This window comes from Herpailurus yagouaroundi, unplaced genomic scaffold, assembly GCF_014898765.1.
Source record: "Herpailurus yagouaroundi ecotype Mexico unplaced genomic scaffold, PumYag 77, whole genome shotgun sequence".
Taxonomy (NCBI): Eukaryota; Metazoa; Chordata; class Mammalia; order Carnivora; family Felidae; genus Herpailurus; species Herpailurus yagouaroundi.
Genome location: NW_024412388.1, coordinates 79,033,623 through 79,048,858, shown reverse-complemented (window position 1 = coordinate 79,048,858; position 15,236 = coordinate 79,033,623). Strand labels below are relative to the sequence as shown.

General features: G+C 38.5%; 2 non-coding genes across 2 annotated transcripts; both read left to right on the top strand.

Annotated features, from left to right (window-relative positions):
- Positions 1-3,249: 3,249 nt before the first annotated feature.
- On the top strand, positions 3,250-3,356 carry LOC121027963 (U6 spliceosomal RNA). Its single transcript, XR_005789023.1, has one exon. It is a non-coding gene; the product is annotated as a U6 spliceosomal RNA (small nuclear RNA).
- Positions 3,357-14,716: 11,360 nt separating this feature from the next.
- On the top strand, positions 14,717-14,912 carry LOC121027937 (U2 spliceosomal RNA). The gene has a single exon (XR_005789014.1). It is a non-coding gene; the product is annotated as a U2 spliceosomal RNA (small nuclear RNA).
- Positions 14,913-15,236: the final 324 nt, after the last annotated feature.

Below are 15,236 nucleotides of genomic sequence, written 5' to 3'. Positions count from 1 at the left end.
CATTTATGTTTTTAAAGTTACTTTCGTATTGTATTAAATCTTATGAATCTAAAGTAATTGAAGGGTACAGTTAATGATGAAGATAATATTATCAATAGTATAATACAGAATAATTCTGTAAGTATATTTATTGAATATGGTTACAGTATGAATATACAGCATGAATCTGTATGAGCTAGGACAAAATAATCTATGAGAGTTTTGAGTTAGTATATTATCTAGAAAAGAGATGTTCAGTTAGGAAATACATTGCTGAATGTTTGAAAATTGGACTTTATTGCATTGTAATGGTCCCCAAAGACACTGTTTCTTTTTTTTTCTTTTTTTTTTTCAACGTTTATTTATTTTTGGGACAGAGAGAGACAGAGCATGAACGGGGGAGGGGCAGAGAGAGAGGGAGACACAGAACCGGAAACAGGCTCCAGGCTCTGAGCCATCAGCCCAGAGCCTGACGCGGGGCTCGAATTCACGGACCGCGAGATCCTGACCTGGCTGAAGTCGGACGCTCAACCGACTGCGCCACCCAGGCGCCCCCAAAGACACTGTTTCTTGTAACACTTTGCCCTATAGTGGCAAAACGCCACCAAATTTGGACACAATTTTTAAACAAAATACGATTACCTCTCTGGTAAATCAACTAATATTTCCTAGAGTGAGTGTAGGAAGCTAATTTTGTCAGTAAATGTAAAGAAGAGACCAAAATGATAAAAGTGTTATTCAAAATTGTACTTCTTGATGGAAAATTACATATAAGTCATATAATTGTGAAGATCTTTGAATAACCAGCCTAAGAAAATAATAAATATTGGGTTTAGAGAAAAAGCAGAACAAACTTTTGGCACAATTCTTTTATCAAAAGATCCTGTTGAAAGTAAGTAAAGAAAGCAACTAGGTGTGGAACCTGATTCAAGCCAATCCTCATTGAGCTGACTGTAGACACCTTGGTAAAAAGTTGAAAGCAGTTAGTCTCTCTCACTGTTTGGAGTAATTATTAATTTAAAAAATATTATTGTTTTATTTACAGGTTTTAAAATTAAGGTGGGTGGCTAAACATGCTGGATGGAACACATGTTTACTCCCCACTCCCTTCCAGAAGTTGTCAGTAAATGGATTTTTAGTAAAGCATAAAGTGGACTTCTGTTTTAATCCATGATGAACTAATAGGGGCCACTTTTATCCTGCCACAGAAATAACTGGAAACTCTTATAAAGAGTATGAAACACCTGTTTTCTGATATTGGACTAGAGGTAGCACAGATTGTGATTCCTGAGAGAAGAGAGAAAAATGAGGCAAGTTCTATTATCACTTAGGTTTCTACCTGGAAGCACATTCCAGATCACGAAGCTGGGAGGGGAATCCCAAGTTTTCCATGGTGGTCACACTTAGTTGAAGAGAGAGATTGGAGTTCAGGGAAAGTGAGGCAACTGAAAGTTGTAAGGAAGAATTCCATACAAAAGGGAGTTATACAGAAAAGTTCTCCAGAAATCTCTTTTTAAGTTATTAATTAATAAATTTATTTATTTTGGAGAGAGAGAGTGTGTGTGTGAGTGGGGGAGGGTCAGAGGAAAAGAGAGAGAGAATCTTAAGCAGATTCCATGCTCAGCACGACCCCAATGTGAGGCTTGATCCCACGACCCTGGGATCATGACTTGAGCTGCAATCAAGAGTAAGATGCTCAAGCGACTGAGCCACCCAGGTGCACCATAAATACTAAGAAATAATAAGAAAAAATGACGAAAAATTTTCTAAATTAGATAAAAATGCTAAGACAAAGATACAAGATGCTAAATAGAATAAACTTACATACACAAAAACTCACATCAAACAGTATCATAATCAAGTTGTTAAAAACTAATATTAAAGAGCTAAAGATAAAAATCAGTATGTACAGAAAAACAAAGATAAGAATTACTACAGGGGTGCCTGGGTGGCTCAGTTGGTTGGGCGACCAGCTTCAGCTCAGGTCATGATCTTATGGTTTGTGAGTTCGAGCCCCTCGTCGGGCTCTGTGCTGACAGCTCAGAGCCTGGAGCCTATTTCAGATTCTGTGTCTCCCTCTCTCTCTACCCCTCCACTGCTCATGCTCTGTGTCTCTCTGTTTCTCAATAATAAATAAAAACGTTAAAAAAAAAAATTAAAAAAAAAAGAGTTACTACAGACTTCATGTCCAAAGCTATGCAAGCCAGGAGAAAATGGAATGGCTTCTTTAAAGTGCCAAAAGAAAAAAATAAGACAATTTGGACATAAGTGAAACTATTTTTCAAATGTGAAGGCAAAAAACAAAAAACAAAAAACAAAAAACAAAACATACAAAAAAAACCACAAAAAAACAAAAAGAAAGGCTTTTCATACAAACAAAAGTTGAAAGAATTTGTTGTCCAGAAACTTGCACCATGTGAAAGATTATTCAGGCAGAAAGAAAATATCAGGTGGGAATACGGATTTACACAAAGAAATGAAGAGTGCTTGAAATGGCATATATATGAGTAAATATAAAACACTTTCTCCTCCTTCATTTTAAAATGTATTTATAGTTTATAAGTTAAAGCAAAAATTACATGCATGGTAGGATTTAGACCATCTGTAGAAGTGAAATGTGTGACAGTAGTAGCACAAAGGATGGGAGAAATGAAATGATAGTATATTTTTGTTATGACATTTTTACATTATGCCAGAAGTGATATAATAAACATTATTCAAAATATGTGTAAAATGAAAATGTAAATAATAAATAAGTAAAATATACATGTTTTAAATCCTAGAGTAACTACTAAAAAAAAAAACTTCTAAAACAAAGAGGTAGAGCTAATAAACTAATCTTGTAGATTAAATGGAGGGCTAAAAATATTCAATTATTACAAAAGAAGTCATGAATAGGGGCGCCTGGGTGGTTCAGTTGGTTAAGTGTCTGAGTCTTGATTTTTGCTTAGGTTATGTGATCTACAGTTGGCGAGATTGAACCCATGTCAGGCTCTGCACTGTCTCTCCTATCTCTCTGCCCCTTTCCAACTTGCACACATGTGTTTTCTCTCTCTCTCTCTCTCAAATAAACGTTAAAAAAAATTTTTTTTTTAAGTCAGGAGTAAAGGAAAAAAAGAATAATGAACAGATAGGACCAAATAAACAAATAGGAAGATGGTAGAATTAAGCCCAACCATCTTAATAATTATATTTATTATAAAGAATCCAAACACCCCACTTATAAGGCAGAGATGGTCAGACCAACTGGATTAAAAAAGCAAGACCCCTGTGCTCGCTTCAGCAGCACATATACTAAAATTGGAACGATACAGAGAAGATTAGCATGGCCCCTGCGCAAGGATGACACGCAAATTCATGAAGCGTTCCATATTTTTACTAATATAACACTGTATGTCAACTAACTGGAATTAAAGATAATAAAAAAAAGAAAAAAAAAGCAAGACCCAACTGTGCACTGTCCAGAGGAAACCCATTTTAAATACAAACATACACATAGATTAAAAGGATGGATAACTTATACCATGTAAGCACCAATCATAACAAAACTAGAATGACTATGTTAATATCAAAGTATACCTTAGAACAAGAAATGTCACATGGAATAAATAGGGTCATTTCATAATAATTGAGAGTACAGTTGGTCAAGAGGACATAACAATTCTAAATGTGTGTACACCCAATAACAGAGCTTCAAAATAAATGCAGCAAAAATTGATAGAGAAATGAACAAACTCAGGATTATTGTTAGATATTTCAATATTCTTCCTTCAAACAAACTGAAAAAATTAGTAGAGATATAGAAGATAAAAAACAATACTATCAGCCAACTCAACCTAGTTGACATTTACAGAATACTTTACCAAAAACAGCAGAATACACATTCCTTTCAAGTGCATATGAAACATTCACCGAAGTAGGCCATATTATGAGCCATAAAACAGGGGTGCCTGGGTGGCTCAGTCAGTTGAGTATCTGACTTCAGCTCAGGTCATGATAACGCTTTTTATGAGTTCGAGCCCCTTATTGGACTTGCTGCTGTCAGCACAGAGCCCGTTTCAGATTCTCTGCCCCCTTCTCTTTTCATCCTTCCCCTGCTCATGCCCTCTTTCTCAAAAAAAAAAAAAAAAACATTAAAAAAAACCCCAATCTCAATTAATGTAAAACAATTAAATCATACAGAGTACGTACGTTCTCTAATAAGAGTGGAATTAAGTTAAAAATTAATAATATATATTCAGAAAAAAACAACACACTTCTAAATAATGTAAAGGTAAAGTTAGAAATCACAAGGAAATTTTAAAATATTTTAAATGAAGATGAAAGTTTTCAAACTTATGGGATGCAGCTTAGACAGTCCTTAGAAGAAAATTTATAGCTTATCTTAGAAATGAAGACAGGTCTCAAACCCATGATCTAGACTTCCACCTTAAGAAGCTAGGAGCAGAGGAGCAATGTGAACCCAAAGGAAGTAGAAGAAAGGATATAATAAAGATCAGCAAACAATGAATCAAAAATAGAAAAAAGAGAAAATCAATGAAACTAAAAATTTGATTTTTAAAAATCAATATAATTGATAACATCTAAATAGAATAATCAAGAAAAAGAAGACACAAATTATCAGGATCTTGGAAAAGAGAAAACATTTCTAAAATCCTACATTAACTAAGGAGATAAGAAAAGGATATTATGAATAACTATGTGAATACGCTTGAAAACTTGGATGAAATGGGATAATTCCTTGGAAGACACAAATTTTTAACACTGACTCAGGGAGAAATATTCCTGAATATCAATATAATAATAAAAGTAATTAAAATTATATTAAATTCTCCCAGAAATTCTTGATGGTGCCACTGGTGAATTCTATCAAACATTTAAGGAAGAAATAATACCAATCCTTAAGCCATGGAGAACTTTCAGAAAGTAAAATTAGATAGTGAACTTTTCAGTTCATTTTATGAGGCCAATATCAGTTTGATTTCAAAACCAGAGAGAGACATTACAAGAAAAAATTACAAACCAATATCCATTATGGACATAGGTAAAATCCTTAACAACTATTAGCAAAATGAATACTAAAAGGAAAATACATTATGATTCAGTGGGGTTTATCCCAGGAATGCAAGGCTATTTAATATTTATATATCAAACAAGCGTAACTTACAACCTTAGCAGAAACGAAGGGAAAAAATATCATCTCTATAGATGCATCAAAAGCCTTTGGCAAGATTCAACACTTATTTATGATTTAAAAAGACATAAACCTCAGGGTGCCTGGGTGGCTCAGCTGGTTAAACACCTGACTCTTGATTTTGGCTCAGGTCATGATCTCATGGTTCATGGGTTTGAGCTTCATGTCAGGCTTAGCACTGACGGTGTGGAGCTTGCTTGGGATTCTCTCCCTCTCCCTCTCTCTCTACCCCTCCCCCCCCCCACTCATGCGTACGCGCTCTCTTTCTTTCTTTCTCTCAAAATAAATAAATAAACTAAAAAAAAAAAAAGGCACAAACCTCTCAGTAAAGTATGAATGCCTGGGAACTTCATCAACCTGGTGAAGGGCCTCTCATGAAAACCTACAACTGATGCTATACTTAATGGTAAAAGACTAAATATTTTCCCTCTAAGATCTAAGGATGTCTGCTTTTACCACTTATATGTAATATCTTTCTGAAGGTCCTAGCTATAGCAGTAAAGGGAGACATACAGATTGGCAAAGAAGAAGTAAAATAGTATTTATTTGCAGATGACATGATTGGGGTATGTAGAAAATCCTAAGGATTCTAAAGAAAAACTACTGGAACTAATAAGTACGTTGATAAGTTCACAGGATACAAGTTAATGTTTAATTTTTCCCTTGTATACTAGCAATGAATAATTTTGAAATGGAATTTTTAAAATATCACTTATAGGGGTCTTGGCTGGCTCAGTCAGAAGAGCATGCAACTCTTGATTTTGGGGTCATGAGTTTAAGTCCAATGTTGGGTGTAGAGATTACTTAAATAAATAAACTTTAAAAAAATACTTAAACTGTTTCAAAAGTAAAAATAAAAATACCATTTACAATAGCATATGAAACACCCTAGCTTGGGGAGATTGTATGTGAGGGGAAATAGGGGTTACATAGAAACTCTCTGTACTTGGATTTTGTTGTGAACCTAAAACTGCTCTAAAAACTGAAGTCTATTTTTTTTTTAATAAATTTTTTTTTCAACGTTTATTTATTTTTGGGACAGAGAGAGACAGAGCATGAACGGGGGAGGGGCAGAGAGAGAGGGAGACACAGAATCGGAAACAGGCTCCAGGCTCTGAGCCATCAGCCCAGAGCCTGACGTGGGGCTCGAACTCCCGGACCGCGAGATCGTGACCTGGCTGAAGTCGGACGCTTAACCGACTGCGCCACCCAGGCGCCCCGAAGTCTATTTTTTAAAAAACCAACAAACAAAAACACATGAAATATTCAAAGACACATTTTACAAGATTTGTTTGAGATTTGTACACTAAAAACTACCAAACATTACTGCATTAGAGTAGACCTACATGAATGGAGAGATATACCATGTTTGTGGACAAGAAGACTTAATGTTGTTAAGATGTCAGTTTTTCCAAATTGACCTGTAGATTCAGTGCAATCACAATCAAGCTGATTCTAAAATTTACAGGGTAACACAAAGAACCTAGAATGGCCAGAACAATTTTGAATGGAACAAAGTTGGAAGTCTTACACTACTTAATCTGAAGACTCCCTATAAAGTTGCAATTATCAAGATATTCTGGTATTAGCATAGGGATAGATATAACAGTTAATATAATGATAGAGAGTTTAGATATAGGCCCACACATAAATAGTCTATTGATTTTTTTAAAAAAGACCAATGTATTTCGATAGGGAGGAGAGTTTTTAAAAGAAATGATACTGGGGGCGCCTGGGTGGCGCAGTCGGTTAAGCGTCCGACTTCAGCCAGGTCACGATCTCGCGGTCCGTGAGTTCGAGCCCCGCGTCGGGCTCTGGGCTGATGGCTCGGAGCCTGGAGCCTGTTTCCGATTCTGTGTCTCCCTCTCTCTGCCCCTCCCCCGTTCATGCTCTGTCTCTCTCTGTCCCAAAAATAAATAAACGTTGAAAAAAAAATTAAAAAAAAAAAAAGAAATGATACTGGATCAAGTGGATATCTATATTGAGATAAAGAGCCTCAATCCTTACTTCACACCATACACAAAAGCAGCTAAAAATGGATCCCAGACCTAAACATAAAAGTTAAAATTATAAAACTTCTAGAAGAAATTGTAGAAAAATATCACCACTTCACAGTAGGCAAGGATTTCTTAAATAGGATACAAAAGCCACAAACAAACAAAAAAAGAGGGGCACCTGGGTGGCTCAGTCGGTTGAGCATCCGACTTTGGCTTAGGTCATGATCTCAAAGTCTGTGAGTTTGAGCCCCACGTCGGGCTCTGTGCTGACAGCTCAGAGCCTGGAGCCTGCTTCGGATTCTGTGTCTCCCTCTCTCTCTCTGTCCCTCCCCTGCTCATGCTCTGTCTCTTGCTCTTTCTCTGTCAAAAATAAATAAACATTTAAAAAAAAAAAAAAGAAAAGCTATCCTTAAAAAAAGAAAAATTGAGAATTTCAACTTCATGAAAAGGTAGAAAACCCAGGTGGAACTGGCCCAAGAAAGAAGTTAAAGGAATTCTAGGGATGATGAAAGGGGCTCCTGGGATATGGCTATACAGCAGGACTAGAAGCATCCAGTCTAGATTGGAGCAGAAAGGCTCTGGGAAAGGTGTGTTCAAGGGATCCAGGGACTTACGATGTGTTTGAATAGATGAAGAGGAGATTAACACAGTGGAAAGTTTGGAGATGGGTTAGTGGAAGGTGCATAGAAACTAAGCAAAGTAATAAGACAAGTATTTAGTTACTAGTTGTGTAAGGAGGAAGGAGAATGATGGAACACTGCAGAGCTTGCCTGTAGTAGTGTTACAGGTGATAGGGATATAAGCATTGAATATTAATCCAACTAAAAATTGATACTGAAAGGGTGAAAGAGGAGAAGTGTGGTGTGTGAGTGGTGTGTGGTGGTTTCCAGGAATGGTGAAAGAGACTTAAATCCTCATCTTTATAAGCACTAGTTACATAGAAAGAGGGGGAACAACAGGGCAAGAAATGCAGAGTGGCTGCTTCTCATAGTAAGTCTTCCAGAATTTTCTGAATCACTGAACTGTATGTATATGGACATGATTTGAAGCCAGGTACTGGCACTTGCTGATTGTGTGACCTTGGGCAAATCACTCAACCTCTCTGTTCCTCAGTTACATCATTTGTTGAAAACTACATAATTGTTGTGCTTACCTCAGAAAGTTATTGTTAGGGTGAACTAGTTTAATCTATGTAAAATATCTGGAATAGTGCCTGGTTCAAAGTGAGAGCTTTGTAGGTGTTACTGTTGTAATTATGTACAAGCATTATTAAAATAAAAATTGTACTGAATCTTAAAAAAGGTTTTTACCTAATATTGGTGGTCCATATGTATTTACCTAACATGTCTTTATATCCCATTAAACAAATAACTTCATAAGAAATAAATTATATTATCTGCCATTTTCATCTAAAGAAGCTGAGACTCAGAGAACTTTAACCACCTGCTCAAGATCAAGCAACTAGTTATTGCCAATTGCCCCAATGTGTTAGGATCTCAATTGGGTCTGTCTGGCCACAAATCCCAGCCTTTTCCCATTCTGCTGTTTTATAGCCCAGGCTAACCATAAGCTCCTATGCGGAGTGGGAGTAAGCAGGATGCAGTCCTCCATATCTCCTCGAGAAACTGCACAGAACACCATGGAAGGCACTCAGTGAGTAGTTCCGGAAGGAAAGACCTGGCCTGAATTGAGTGCTCAGTAAATTTTGGTTGAATGAATGAATGAATCTGCATGGTTTTGAAACCCCGGGCAGATGTTAGGACGCTCCCCAGGAATGCTGGTTTTGTGTGGGGGGAGAGGCCAGTTTCTTAAAACTCCATTGTGCCTAAACTCCAGGCTGCCTAGATGCTAAAATAACTTAGGCTGCAGGGTCAGGCCTGCCCATCCTGTACTTACCCCACCAGCCCAGCCCTCTTCCCAGGGCCTGGAGCTGAACAAGATGAAGACTGGCTTTATCCAGTCAGTAAATTTCATGTATTCAAAAAAAAAAAAAAAAAAAAGAATCCAGAAACTTTGACAGACCTTTATATTAATGTTACATTTATTACTCCCACCTCCAAAGTGGCCCAGAACCCTACTTCTGTAGATATCTTCAGTTTGACCAACATGAGCAAGCTAGCTTTCTTGTGTGTGTGTGTCACTTTGTACAAAAAACTCAAGGCTTTAATAACAGAACAAAGTTGTGATAGGCATGTTGACTGGCTGGTTTTATCGAAGTGAACCTTACAGAAGTGGGTTAAAAAGGTCTTCAGCAGTCGCTTCCTGTCCCACTTAGTAAATATTCCTTCCCTGTCCTAGCAGCTTTCTCTGAGAAACTCCTATTGTGATGGAGTTGTTTTCCCAAACTTGGAAAAGCCAAGGGCTGTAGGTGGCCCCATGGTCTTTCAACCTCTAACCAAGCCTGGAGGATCCAAATAAAAAATTTCTGGGCCTTAAAACCAAATTGTACTCTGACTCAAACCAGAACCTGTCCACAGGTTCAGCTCCCCCTGTGGCAGTGACCCTTGTTCTGCAACGGAAGTGGGGGTGGAGGTTGAGGGACCTCAGTTTAGCTCCCGCAGACAGAGTGGCGGCCCTCATCCCAGGTGGCTTTTGATTGAAAGAGGCCCATGTGGAGCTTCCTCTGTCCCTCCTAAGGTAGTCGGGGGTTTTTTGTTGTCACAAACTAGGAGTTTGAAACCTTGTTTCCAAGCAGTGGCTCTGCTAAAAGTGACCTTGTGCCAGGAAAACCTCCCTGTGTCTTGATTTGTGCTTGTTTACGGTGAGGGATTTAGAGTTGCTGAGTGATTTTCAAACTTTTCCCCCTAGTAGCAAGACTCTTTGTACAAAGGAAATCTGTCTGCATGCCTGATATGGAAGAGGTAGAGCTGCTCTGTTTACTTTGAAGGTGGACTTTCTCTTCCTCTGTGTGGCCATACTAGATGTAGCTCTAAACTTCTGTGTTTTAATTTTCTCCCCCTAAGTTGGATAACATATTAATAGGACAAGGGGAGAAGGACCAGAAAGACGTTAAGATGTGAAAGGGACCGAATTAACAGATCACAGGCTATGCTTTTCCACATTGAAAAGGAAGATAAAAGGTATTATAGAAGATGTTAGTAAACTGTTTCTCTGAAAAGCCTTACAGATCATGGCATGAAATTACATTAAGTTGTATATGTGCCATCTTCAAAAGAATAACGTTATAGCACCATCAGTGGACACTGTTTTGGCTGTGTGAACCTTGTAGGTAAGAGGAGATGGACATTCACAGGCCTGGCTTTTCCTACTCATGTAAATAGTATGAGTTTTCACTGTTAAAACAGTTCATTTCATTGCTATCTTATTTCTGTCACAGGCCCTGAGAGCTTGGTTGGGCCAAGGGTCACTCAGAAAATAACCAGCTTCCACTTTTTTAATTATGCAAACTAGAGCTAGATGACTGAGATCTTGCCTTTGGTCTGCAAGACATAGGGAGTTTTGCAAGCCCTAGGGGAGTGCAGAATTTCCTGAAGATGTTGCAAGGTGGCCGGCTTTCTTCTGAAGTCATGCAATATTCTCCTTTGCTTTGGTTATGACTGCAGAGGTGCTGGGAAGCCAAATGAAAACTGGCACCTTGGAGCAGGCTTCTCTCCACAGGCCCCTGAGGTGAGGTCTGCTCCCTTAGAGGGAAAGGTGTCCCTGCTCTCATCTAAAGGTGTTTGGTCCAACTCCACCTCTCAGTCACTTCACTGGCAGTTTTCCAAACCAAAAATATTTTTGCAGAGGGAAGGGCATGCAAAGGCTTGAAAATTTAGAGAGCAGAGAGCTGGATGGCCCAGATTTATGAAAGTTCCTATTCTGCTAGTTTAAATTGGAAAAGGATCTGGGAATTCCCAGAGAAAGAGAGCTTCATTGAGAAAGAACAAATTTCATCAGAGAATTTTATCACCAGCCACATGGGGCATCCTGATGCAGTCACTGCCCCATACCTCTTAGCCGCCATGAGAGGAAGACCTGGGCTGCAGATCTCCCAGAAGCTAGGCCCAACCTCACTCAAGCCTCCTGGGCACATTGCAGAGGAAAGTCACCCCTGTTCCCCCACTCTACCCACATCCCAGTAGAGGTGAGCTTCTAGACATCCTTACTCTTCTTTTTTCTACCAGCGCATAAAATACGCAGTTATTAAAGATTTTCATATTTTAGAATAATATCACTTACCTTGGTCTTGGTAGATCTTCAGCGAATCACTCTTCTTTGCTAAGGAGTAGGAAGACCAGCTAGTTTATTTTATCATGCCTATAAGCAGAAGTTGCCAAATAATACCATACAGAGACTCCACTAAGTACATTAAGTTTGGTGGGGTTTTTAAGTGTTTGAGAATCTCATGGGAATGAAATGATTCAAAGGACAAAATTTAAAAAACACATAAAGTCATCATTCTCTGAAAATAATAGCATGCGAATTAGTTCCTGAAGCATTTAAATAGAAAGTGAAACTGAATCACAGTTTATTTTTCATAGTAAAGCTATTTAGAATGCAAGTCCTCTTCCCTGAAAGAGCAACAGGGTTTTTGTAAAACATTTCTTCCTGTTCTCTGAAATTAGGAGTTCACAAGAAGACCTGGGGGTTATGCTTTTTGAAGGTAACACTTTACTTCAACAATGAAGAATGCCACATGGAAATCAAGGAGTGGTGTTCTGGAGAGGAGACGTGTACCCCCTGAGTCAGCAGAGCATATGACTGAACCGCAGTTTGGGTCAGACACCCAAGGCCAGGGAAGCAGCTGCTCAGTCCTGTGTACATCGCAAGCTGAGCAAATGGTGATATCTGTATCAGAGGGGTCTCACGATACCGTTGAGAGTTAGCTTGGGTGAGCTGGAGCTCAGTATATATATCAAGGGCCTCGAGAAAGTATAGGAAGAGTTGGGAAGACTAGGTATGTAAAGGGGGTGGGAAAGAATCTTTCTCAAGAAAATTGATTTTGTAGGTTTTTCATTTGTAGGGTGGCAAGGTCCCTTTCCCTCTCATCTGCTTGAAAATACTTTACTGTCCCAGTAGAGTTCTAGTCCAGACCCTGGTTGACCCCATCTTCTTAATCATGCTTGCTGTTTTTCTGTTTTCTCCAACTTCAGACTTCTGTGTCTTAAAAAAGAATACATGGTGGGTCTTACCTGCCTCTGGGCCTTTCCTCTTGAGGCTGCCCCTGCCTGGGTCATACCTTTGCCTTCCTGTCCCCCTATTTCCACTTCTTACCCCCATCCATCCTTCCATGCCATCACAGATGTTCCACTTATTTCTGACCACCTCACCGTACCCTGTACTTTTAAGTGGTGTGACCAAAAAATCTAATGTCCAAATCAGAATACTTTTGGAAGTAAAAGGGATGCTTGTAATCAATGATGCTGAGATAATAAAGTAGGGACTATCCCAAGCAAACCAGGATGGATGTTCCTCTTCAACGCATTTACCCTTGTCATGTCTCCTTCCCATAGGAAGGTTGATGATTCTGAGGGCGATGACTGCCTTGTCTTTGCATCCCTTCTCATGTCCAGCCAGTACTTTTTTTTATATATAAAATAAACTTTTTATTTTGAAATAATTACAGATTTATATAAAGCTGTGGAGAAATACAGAGTTCCTGCATACCCCTTACCCAATTTCCCCCATTATTTACATTTTGCACTTCCATGGTACATTTATTAAAACTAAGGAACTGTATTGGTTTATTATTATTAACTAACGTCCAGACCAGTTTTTCTATTAATGTCCTCTTCCTGTTCTGATCCAGACTAGAATACCATACTGTGTTTAGTTTACATGTCTCCCCGGGTCAGTCTTTCCTTGTTTTCATGATTTTGTGCCATAAGAGGTACTATCCAAATTTCATGAAGAAATGTGACCAAACTGGATTTGTCTGTTTTTGTGTAATTAGACCCAGGTTATGGTTTTGGGGAAGAATACCGTAGAAGTGAAGTCCTTTCTCATCACACATATCAGGGGGCACATGATAGCACTGGGGATATGAACTTCATCACTTGGTTAAGGTGTTGTGTTTCCTTTCCCTATTCTGTGGAAGCAGGTCACTAAGTTTAAACCACTCTCAAAGGGTGGACTAACTCCACGTTCTATAAGGAGTACTATCTACAAACAGTATTATTCATTGATTTATTTTAAAACTGATAATTATTTTCTGACCTTATTTCCATTTTCTGTTTAAAAGCCTGTGGACAAACAGCTTAAAATCACCCAGGGTTTTTCCTACCCACTCAGTGGTCTGAGCAGTGGGAGCTGCAGACCAGCCTGCTGTGGAGGGCCATGCATGCCTTTCTTCAGTAGTAAGCACTTGTTTGCTTTCCAGTACTATAAGATGCTCCAGGCTTGTCTTGTATTTTTCCTACCCCAGCCTTAGAACCGGCCAATTTCCCAAGGGGGCTTGTATCCTTTTATTGGAAAATGACATTTAGAAACAAAGATGTAGCACAGTTCTTTGAGCTGAACTGAAATCTGCTCTGGTCTTCCTGAACTAACTTCAACCTGGGAGGAGTGTGTGAGAGGCACATGCAATAGCCCCAGAGCTGTGTGGTGACCGGGTGACAGAGGTGGTTGTGGTCCATTTGGGCATTAGTCCATTTTGCTTCCTAATGAGTGAGTAGTGAGCTCCTGTGTCCTTACTTGAGGGCCCTACCCCTGCAGGGTGTGAGAGAAACTAAAGAGGTGTCTCTGGGCCCAGAGTGGGGGGCAGTGGGATACAGCAGCTTCTTCCCCTCTATACCCTGGTCATTAGTAGGACAGATGGAGGGGCCCTTCTTTATCTGTGATTGTTAACAATTTTGTTTAAAATTTTTTGAGGTATAATTGACCTGTACCACTTTATGAATTTCAGGTGTACCATATCATTTGATATTTGTGTATGTTGTGAAGTGATCACCACAGTAAGTCTAGTTGACATCTGTCACCACACCTGGCCCAGATTTACGTTTTTTTTCTTGTGATGAGCACTTTTAAGATCTACTCTCAGCAAACTTCAAATGGGCAATACAGTATTATTAACTATAGTCCCCATACTGTACATTATATTCCCAGGACTTAATTACTTTATAACTAGAAGTTGGTGCCTTTTGTCTCCTTTGACCCATTTCACCACCAACCCTCCCCATGCCCCACTATTCTTGAAACCACCAATCTGTTCTCTGTATCTTTGAGCTTGGTTTTTAAATATTTAAAAATTTTTATTTGTAGATTACACATACAAGTAAGATCATATGATATTTGTATTCTTCCATCTGACTTATTTCACTTAGTATAATGCCCTAAAGGCCCGTCCATATTGTTGCAAGTACCAAGATTTCCTTTCTTTTTATGGCTGAGTAATATTCCATTGACTATATATGCCACATTTTTTTTCAATATATGAAATTTATTGTCAAATTGGTTTCCATACAACACCCAGTGCTCATCCCAAAGGGTGCCCTCCTCAATACCCATCACCCACCTGCCCCTCCCCACATTTTCTTTATCCATTCATTTGTCAATGGACACTCTGGTGGTTCCCATACCTTGGCTACAGTAAATAGTGCTGCAGTGAATCACTTCTCGGCCTTTTGGCTAAGATCAAGTGTAGTATCTGTTTTTATCAGTTTAATAGTGCTGTAGTGAACATAGGGGTGCATGTATCTTTTAGAATTAATGTTTTTGTTTCCTTTGGATAAATTCCAGAAGTGGAATTTACTAGGTCATATGGTACTTCTACTTTAATTTCTTGAGGAACTTCCATACTGTTTTCCACAGTGGCTTTACCAATTTACATTCCCACTGACAGTTCTTGAGGGTTCTCTTTTCTCCCATCCTGGACAACATTTGTTGTTTCTGGTCTTTTTTTTTTTTTTTTTTTTTTTATTGATTTAAGTATAGCTAACAAACAATATTAATAGTTTTTGATGAAGAATTTATTCAATAATTTTATACATTAGTCAGTGTTCATCATAAGTGTAGTCACCATCTGTCACCATACAGTATTACCACAATATTACTACTGACTATATTCCATATGTTGTTATTTTTTATCTCCATGACTTATTTATTTTATAACTGAAAATTTGTACCTC